Here is a 10,341-nt window from a genome sequence, read left to right on the forward strand (position 1 = left end):
TCATATTTAAGATTGAAGCATTAAATAATGGTAGGACTTCCTTGAGCAGCCTGGCAGGAATGGGGTCTAATAAACATGTTGATGGTTTGGATGAAGTAACTAATGAAAATAACTCAGACAGAACAATCGGAGAGAAAGAGTCTAACCAAATACCGGCATCACTGAAAGCAGCCAAAGATAACGATACATCTTTGGGATGGTTATGAGTAATTTTTTCTCTAATAGTCAAAATTTTGTTAGCAAAGAAAGTCATGAAGTCATTACTAGTTAAAGTTAATGGAATACTCAGCTCAATAGAGCTCTGACTCTTTGTCAGCCTGGCTACAGTGCTGAAAAGAAACCTGAGGTTATTCTTATTTTCTTCAATTAGTGATGAGTAGAAAGATGTCCTAGCTTTACGGAGGGCTTTTTTATAGAGCAACAAACTCTTTTTCCAGGCTAAGTGAAGATCTTCTAAATTAGTGAGACGCCATTTCCTCTCCAACTTACGGGTTATCTGCTTTAAGCTACGAGTTTGTGAGTTATACCACGGAGTCAGACACTTCTGATTTAAAGCTCTCTTTTTCAGAGGAGCTACAGCATCCAAAGTTGTCTTCAAAGAGGATGTAAAACTATTGACGAGATACTCTAACTCCCTTACAGAGTTTAGGTAGCTACTCTGCTCTGTGTTGGTATATGACATTAGAGAACATAAAGAAGGAATCATATCCTTAAACCTAGTTACAGCGCTTTCTGAAAGACTTCTAGTGTAATGAAACTTATTCCCCACTGCAGGGTAGTCCATCAGGGTAAATGTAAATGTTATTAAAAATGATCAGACAGAAGGGAGTTTTCAGGGAATACTGTTAAGTCTTCTATTTCCATACCATAAGTCAGAACAAGATCTAAGATATGATTAAAGTGGTGGGTGGACTCATTTACTTTTTGAGCAAAGCCGATAGAGTCTAATAATAGATTAAATGCAGTGTTGAGGCTGTCATTCTCAGCATCTGTGTGGATGTTAAAATCGCCCACTATAATTATCTTATCTGAGCTAAGCACTAAGTCAGACAAAAGGTCTGAAAATTCACAGAGAAACTCACAGTAACGACCAGGTGGACGATAGATAATAACAAATAAAACTGGTTTTTTGGGACTTCCAATTTGGATGGACAAGACTAAGAGACAAGCTTTCAAATGAATTAAAGCTCTGTCTAGGTTTTTGATTAATTAATAAGCTGGAATGGAAGATTGCTGCTAATCCTCCGCCACGGCCCGTGCTACGAGCATTCTGACAGTTAGTGTGACTCGGGGGTGTTGACTCATTTAAACTAACATATTCATCCTGCTGTAACCAGGTTTCTGTTAGGCAGAATAAATCAATACGTTGATCAATTATTATATCATTTACCAACAGGGACTTAGAAGAGAGAGACCTAATGTTTAATAGACCACATTTAACTGTTTTAGTCTGTGGTGCAATTGAAGGTGCTATATTATTTTTTCTTTTTGAATTTTTATGCTTAAATAGATTTTTGCTGGTTATTGGTGGTCTGGGAGCAGGCACCGTCTCTACGGGGATGGGGTAATGAGGGGATGGCAGGGGGAGAGAAGCTGCAGAGAGGTGTATAAGACCACAGCTCTGCCTCCTGGTCCCAACGCTGGACAGTCACAGTTTGGAGGATCCAAGAAAATTGGCCAGATTTCTAGAAATGAGAGCTGCTCCATCTAAAGTGGGATGGATGCCGTCTCTCCTAACAAGACCAGGTTTTCCCCAGAAGCTTTGCCAATTATCAATGAAGCCCACCTCATTTTTTGGACACCACTCAGACAGCCAGCAATTCAAGGAGAACATGCGGCTAAACATGTCACTCCCGGTCTGATTGGGGAGGGGCCCAGAGAAAACAACAGAGTCCGACATTGTTTTTGCAAAGTTACACACCGATTTAATGTTAATTTTAGTGACCTCCGATTGGCGTAACCGAGTGTCATTACTGCCGACGTGAATTACAATCTTACCAAATTTACCAAATGCCAGCGAACGTGAGCATTTGCAAACTCAAGTCGGTTACGACGACGAACTGGAGTCAGGTCGAGACCCCGATGAGGACGACGAGCATGCAGATGAGCTTCCCTGAGACGGTTTCTGACAGTTTGTGCAGAAATTCTTTGGTTATGCAAACCGATTGTTTCAGCAGCTGTCCGAGTGGCTGGTCTCAGACGATCTTGGAGGTGGACATGCTGGATGTGGAGGTGCTGGGCTGGTGTGGTTACACGTGGTCTGCGGTTGTGAGGCTGGTTGGATGTACTGCAAAATTCTCTGAAACCCCTTTGGAGACGGCTTATGGTAGAGAAATGAACATTCAATACACGAGCAACAGCTCTGGTTGACATTCCTGCTGTCAGCATGCCAATTGCACGCTCCCTCAAATCTTGCAACATCTGTGGCATTGTGCTGTGTGATAAAACTGCACCTTTCAGAGTGGCCTTTTATTGTGGGCAGTCTAAGGCACACCTGTGCACTAATCATGGTGTCTAATCAGCATCTTGATATGGCACACCTGTGAGGTGGGACGGATTATCTCAGCAAAGGAGAAGTGCTCACTATCACAGATTTAGACTGGTTTGTGAACAATATTTGAGGGAAATGGTGATATTGTGTATGTGGAAAAAGTTTTAGATCTTTGAGTTCATCCCATACAAAATGGGAGCAAAACCAAAAGTGTTGCGTTTATATTTTTGTTGAGTGTATAAGAATAAGTTAATCAATATCATGAGACTCAGTAAAAAAATATATTATAATGAGTTACTTGTCAAAAATAGAAATAACATCAAAAACACATGGAACATATTAAATGAAATAGTAAAAAAGAATAGAGTAACTAGAGATTATCCTTCATTTTTTCAGAGTAACAACTACATCACGATTGATAACGACAAGTCTATTGCTGAACACTTTAATGAATACTTCGTTAATGTGGGTAAAAATCTTGCCAGTAAAATTGACTCATCAACTAATAACTTCTGGGTAAATAATTCAACGTTTAACAAATCTGTTTCAATGTTCATTGGTGGTACTCATGAAAGGGAAATACTTGATCTGGTTCATGGTTCAAAAAGTAAGAAATCGACTGATTTTAATAATTTGGATGTGGCTTTATTAAAAAAAGTTATTGATTGTATAGTAAAACCGTTAAATTATATTTGCATATGTCACTTAAGTATGGGTAAAATTTCTTCTCAAATGAAAATAGCCAAAGTAATTCCTCTGTTTAAAACTGGTGACAAACACACATTTTCTAATTGTAGACCTATATCACTCCTGCCACAATTTTCCAAAATTTTGGAAAAAAATATTTGCTAAAAGATTAAATGATTATTTACTGAAGCATAACATCATTTGTGAAGAACAATATGGATTCAGAAGGTCTCGAACTACATCACATGCTTTGATGGACTTCGTGGAAAGTATAGCAACTGCAATTGACAATAAACAATACACAATAGGTGTTTTTTTTTTTGATTTACAGAAAGCGTTTGACACAATTAACCATGGAATACTATTAATTAAACTGCAGAAATATGGAATCAGAGGTCTGGCATATGAATGGATAGCTAGTTATTTACAAGGCAGATTTCAGTATGTTCAATTCAATAATACAAATTCTGAACTCAGGGATGTCACATGTGGGGTGCCGCAGGGCTCAGTGCTGGGTCCTTTGTTGTTTATAATCTATATAAATGATATAAGTTGGGTGTCGAGTTCACTGAGATGTATCCTTTTTGCGGATGATACAACTGTGTTCTGTAGCGGTGAAAATCTTGAACAGCTTCTGGACATAGTGGAGAAAGAACTGGAAAAATTTAAGGTTTGGTTTGACACTAATAAGTTGTTACTCAACCTTGGGAAAACTAAATGTATTATATTTAGAAATAAACAGGCACCCAAATGTAAAAATTTAACTATAAACAATAAGGAAATTGAGTTAGTAACAGAGAATAAATTTTTAGGTGTTATAATTGATAATAACTTAGCTGGAAACCACATATAAATTATGTGAAATCAAAATTGTCAAAAACTATAGCCATTTTGTATAAAGCCAAAGACCTACTGCCGCAAGAAGGGTTACTTACTTTATATCATTCTCTGATGGTACCATATATGACATATTGTGTTGAGTCATGGGGAAACACTTACAAATCAAATACCAATCCAATATTCCTTTTGCAAAAATGAGCCATACGAATCATCTGCAATAAACAATATCGTGAACCAACTCATTCTCTATTTGTGTCTTTAAATTTATTAAAATTCATAGATTTGGTCGATTACATTACAATTCAAACTTTATTTCGAGCGAAAAACCAAGCCTTACCGAGACATGTCCAGAGTCTGTTCCGATTGAGGGAATCCAGATATAGTTTAAGAGGTTGTGCAATTTTTATGAAACCACCAGTAAGAACAAATGTAAAGGGTTTTTGTGTGTCTGTGGTTGGGGTGAGGAAATGGAACAAATGTTCAACAGAGGTTAGAATGAGTAGTACCTTAGTAAGATTTAAGAAACTACTCAAAAAGAACATCATGTCTAAGTATCATAAAGAAGCAAATATAATTTGATTTATATGGAATGTTCAATTTATAAGTGGGACTTATTGTATATTTGAATATGTGGGTATGTATATGCATATGTAGATATATAGATATGGGTAGGTGTATATGTATGTGTATATAAGTGACTGTGTATATGTATGTATATATTTATGTTTGTAAAGTATATACGTATGTATATAGGTATATATGGCACAGCCCAAGCAGAGGGTCACCCCCAAGAGCCTGGTCTGCTTGAGGTTTCTTCCTTATAGGGAGTTTTTCCTCACCACAGTTGCCTAGTGCTCGCTCTGGGGGTTGGTAAGGTTAGTCCTTACTGACGTAAAGTGCCTTGATTCGACTTTCTTGTGATCTGGTACTATATAAATATAATTATAAGTGAATAGTATATTGATGTGTATGTCTGTGTGTCGACATGTAGTAGTGAATTTGTATTTATGTAAATATGACTGATTAGAATTGTTGGACTTGTACTAGCAGGGGTGGGCGCTAATAAGCTTTGCTTCAGCCCACACCCTTTCGGACTCACTAGTTTTGTCTGTGTTTATTTGTGGAATTGTTCATTTTTTTCTATTTGAATATTTTGTGTGCCGAATAAAAAACTTTGTCACTTTGATAGGCTAGAAAACTGTTTCGGAATTACTGGACCTGCTCTTGCGTGGTTGATGTCTTATCTGTCTGGTTGTTCCCACTGTGTTTTGTGCAATGACACTACCTCTGATTTTAGGGGCATGAAGTTTGGGGTTCCACAGGGATCCGTTCTGGGTCCCCTGCTTTTTTCCCTGTATATGGCATCCCTTGGGAACATTTTGCGGCATTTTGGAGTTGCTTTTCATTGCTATGCTGATGACACTCTGTTATGCCAACAGCTGCTGGAAATCCTGTCCACATAAAATCTTTAAAGGATTGTCTCGCAGCAGTGAGAAGTTAGATGTCTAGCAACTTTCTACTTTTGAACTCTGATAAGACTGAAATGATGGTTCTTGGTCCAGCAAGACATCGGTATCAATTTGATCAGCTAGCGCTTAGCCTAGGTTCATGTGTTAGACATCATACTGACAAAGTGATGAACCTTGGGGTAATTTTTGATCCTACGTTGTTCTTTGACCTCCACATTAGGGACATTACAAGGACTGCTTTCTTCCATCTAAGAAATATAGTAAAGATTTGTCCCATCTTGTCTATGGCTGATGCTGAGACTCTGATTCATGCTTTTGTTTCTTCTATATTGGACTACTGTAATGCTTTGTTTTCTGGTTTACCACAGCCCAGCATCAGGGGTCTTCAACTGTTTCAAAATGCTGCTGCCAGATTTCTGACACGAAGAAGAAGGTTTGACCATATCACGCCGGTTCTGGCATCCCTTCACTGGCTTCCAGTCTCTTTGAGATCGGATTTTAAAGTGTTATTATTGGCCTATAAAATTGTTCATGGACTGGCACCCCCCTATCTGGCCGGCCTGGTTGAGTCCTATGTGCCGGCTAGGGCTCTGCGTTCACAGGGTGCAGGACTACTGTGTGTCCCCAGGGTGAAGAAAAAGTCAGCGGGTTACAGAGCTTTCTATCACCGCACCCCAGCTGGGGTACTCTGTGGGGCCTGCGCAGATACGACAGAGTCTGTGGAGACTTTTAAATCCAGGCTGAAAACACACTTGTTCTCCCTGTTTTATCATTAGTATTTTATATGATTGTTTTTTTTTTTTTATTCCTTTTATCTATTTTACTTCTTTTACTTATTTATGTTTAAATTTTTTTTATTGTGTTTTAATCTTATTTCATTTTATTCTGCTTTTTAATGATGTTTGTGAAGCGCCTTGAGGCGATTAGTCGTGATTTGGTGCTATATAAATTAATAAATTATATGTTTTTAACTGAGTACATTTGTACACAGTAATTAAATATGATCCCCTCACTCCTCAGGCTGAAAAGTGTGTAGCACTGAAAAGAGCCAAAGATCAAGATGCTGCTCCACTGAATAAACCACCAGCCAAAAAAACTGCACTTGTTAGGCTGGAGCTTAAACCGAGGATCTTCTGGTCTCAAGCCCAACGCTTAACCATTAGACAATCACCTCCCCTAGCAATAGTCACCGAGTTGGGAAAATGTCTATTGCAAACCATTCTGTTTTTACAACATTGTACAGGTTTTATTTACAAAGGTTTTGCATCCATCGTCCATCTGTCTGTGCTCAGCATAAGTCCAGTCTTATTACTCCCAGGGTCTTCAAATTCACAGGGAACATTCTTGGGACACAGACCTTGGACACATTCAAAGATGGCTAACTTTGACCTATTTTAAGAGGTTAAAAAGTGCTACTTTATGCTATAACTCATGCAAGGGGAGGGGGGTAACAGCCAATCAGAGTAGAGTGGCACCATGAAGTCACTAACTGGTCTCTCTGGCGCTCCAAAACCGCTTTGTTTCTGGCAAAATATAAAACAGCTCTCATATATTACACTTCTAAAACGGAAAATGCTGTTTTTGTCATCTGATAACGCCTCTGGAGTGATTTACAAGACATCTTGTGGACGGACGTTAGCCTGGTGATGTCACTGGCTCTTCTAGCTAGCTGAGCCTCGTTTCTGTCTAAATATAACCTCTGTCTCATATATGATATAAAAGCTAGCAATAAATAAACACTTCTAAAACTGAAAACACTATCGTTGTAACCTGATAACACCTCTGGAGTGATTTACAAGACATCTCGTGGACGTCAGCATGTAAAGTCAAAGCCAACTTCCACCCGTTTCAAAAGCTCATGTATGTGCATATGCATGCCCTCCTGCAGACCATTAAAATGTAAATAAAATATTGTTTATGATTGATTGGGTTTATTCTGCAACATCAATATAAACATATAGGGGTGACTGTATCAATGATACACTGATAACACAATAAAGCATTAAAGTAGACCTGCATTGAAATAAATGCAGTCAGATCTTTGGACCAAAAAATGACATATTTAGACATAAGATCCTTCTGAATGTAGTAAAGTAAATCTGCAAGCCCAGATCTTTCATTCAATGGAGAAATGTTTGTTTAAAAATGACAAATTTACAGCTAAAATTTGCATCCGTGAAGTTGGCCCCCCACCAAACGCACATCAAAACAAAAACTATGTCAATCGTTTGTGCTCCAAATATGTAATTCAGCGGAGAAATCTTAGTTTAAAAATGACAAATTTGCAGCTAAAATTTAGCCCTCTGCAAAAACTGGTGGTACATTCGGGATATTGCAGTGACGTGCGGCAGAAGATGGAGAGCGAGTGCCTTCAGTCTGGTCCCGCATTGAAATTGATTTTATCTGTTAGTAATGTTACTGTTATACACATCCTGGTTTCAACATCCAAAAGTAAGCTGCAATGAATGCGAGATACAGCTCTGTATGCTCAGATCAGTGGCAACATCGACAGCGAGCGATGTTCTTCCCCGACACCTTGCTCTCACTGCCTCCGATGCGCTTACCGAGTCTGCGGGCTCGATAAACACCACAGCGGGCCACTCACACCGCCCCCGTGTTTGCTGTGCAGAGCTGCAGCCAACTCCGGCACTACCTCCCTGTCTACTGAATGGAGGTGCGGCCAGAGACTACGCTTACTGTTTTGATGCAGAGTGGCCGGCCGCCCGCAAGGACAGACTTGTTGCGGAAAAATCCGCAGCGCCACATGGTAATTGCAGCCGCAGAGCTCCGTGGCCACTGAGAGAGGTTTGTATCTTTTTAATGACTTGGATTCTTTGCGGGTCCCGCATCCGTACCCCACAACGGTAACACCGGAGGCTAAAGACAGTAGATTTTCAATGCGACACCACTCAATCAAATGGGCGTATGAAAAAGTAATAAAATAATAAATAAAAGAAATGTATACTCACCAAACGTACCGCAAGACAATATGAAGTTTTAAAAAGTTGATCCTTCCGTATAAGACAATAAAAAGGTGCTTTTGTAAGAGATGCAAACTGACATAAATCCACAAATTACAGTTGGGGTGCGCAATGCATGCTGGGATAGGGTCTTCTCTTTGACATCTCGCCAACGTCCCGGATATGCTCACAGTTTTGTGGAGGGCTAAGTTTTAGACCTCCGTGAAGATGGCCCCCCACCAAACACACATCGAAACAAAAACTATGTCAATTGTTTGTGCTGTTTTGTGCTGCAAAAAGTTTTGCTTGTGCTGCTTTAGTTTTCGAGATATTAATGATTCTTTTATAGGTCAACCAAGGGTCACCCAGCCCCCCGTGACACTTAAAATGGCTCCAAAATGGACAAAAACGGTGTCAATCATTTGTGCTTCGTTTGTGCTGTAAAAAGGTTCGTTTGTGCTGTTACTGTTAATAAGATATTAGCTATTTTATTTTTGGCCAATGACGTCATTCATTCATACGTTCATTCAAGCGCCATAAATGCAAGAAAACCTTTTGTTATTTTTATTCATCTGCAATGTCTTGCCTTAAATAAGATTTCGAATGCCTCTGGTCTCTGAGATAATCAATGTTGTCGAAATAATGTCTTTAGGTATTGTAATTATGTATGAGGTCTATTAGAAAAGTATCCGACCTTATTATTTTTTCAAAAACCATATGGATTTGAATCACGTGTGATTGCGTCAGCCAAGCTTGAACCTTTGTGCGCATGCGGACATCAAAGTGGACACCATTCGAGAAATTCAGATGGTTTTTGGTGAAAATTTTATGGGCTTCAAAGCGATTACGGCGTGTTACTGTCGCTTTAAGGATGGCCCAGAGCGACTGGTGGTGCGCCGCGCTCCGAAGCCGCCATCGACAGGCTGAGCGACCATTTCATTTCTAAACGGATGGCTACATGGATCCGTGACCATCGTGTGCAATTTCTCTGGTTATCACAAGAGCTGGACATCAACCATTTTCCAGCAGATTTCACTTTTAACAAGAGATTTTCTCATGGAAAGCCGAGCGGAGGCTTCGCGCATCACGATGGATTCGCTACTGGAGCGAGACAAAACCACCTCCCTTTTGGTCTCACAGGACGGCTTTGAGATGGCGTTCAGACAGCTGTCGGTGGTTTTTCCATCGAGTGATTATCCGAGAAATTGTGGATGTGCCTGGACATGCCAGAACATGTCCTGTGAGGCTTCATCACGGCATTGCTTTGCGCCATGCAGCACCGCCGCGACGCGCGAAGCCTCCGCTCCTCTTTCCATGACAAAAACTCCTGCAACAGTGGAATGTGCCATTCATTTCCAAACTGGACGCTGTGTTTTATCCGGGATGTCATCTGGCTAGCACAGGAATTGTGAAAAGACGTGGACATCAGGACTTTTTCGGCACATTGAGACAGACGCGCGGAGGAATTCCGCGCGTCGCAGCGGTGCCGCATGGCGCAAAGCAATGCCGTGATGAAGCCTCACAGGACATGTTCTGGCATGTCCAGGCACATCCACAATTTCTCGGATAATCACTCGATGGAAAAACCACCGACAGCTGTCTGAACGCCATCTCAAAGCTGTCCTGTGAGACCAAAACGGAGGTGGTTTTGTCTCGCTCCAGTAGCCAATCCATCGTGACGCGCGAAGCCTCCGCTCGGCTTTCCATGACAAAATCTCTTGTTAAAAGTGAAATCTGCCGGAAAATGGTTGATGTCCAGCTCTTGTGATAACCAGAGAAATTGCACACGATGGTCACAGATCCATACAGACATCCATTTAGAAATGAAATGGTCGCTCAGCCTGTCGATGGCGGCTTCGGAGCGCGGCGCACCACCAGTCGCTCTGGGCCATCC

General features: G+C 40.4%; 1 protein-coding gene across 1 annotated transcript in view; it reads right to left on the reverse strand.

Moving 5' to 3' along the window:
• Positions 1–10,341, reverse strand: part of hsd17b12b (hydroxysteroid (17-beta) dehydrogenase 12b) — a 132,667-nt gene that overhangs the window by 13,606 nt on the left and 108,720 nt on the right. The window lies entirely within an intron of this gene.

The sequence above is a fragment of the Thalassophryne amazonica genome, chromosome 2 (assembly GCF_902500255.1).
Source record: "Thalassophryne amazonica chromosome 2, fThaAma1.1, whole genome shotgun sequence".
NCBI lineage: Eukaryota > Metazoa > Chordata > Actinopteri > Batrachoidiformes > Batrachoididae > Thalassophryne > Thalassophryne amazonica.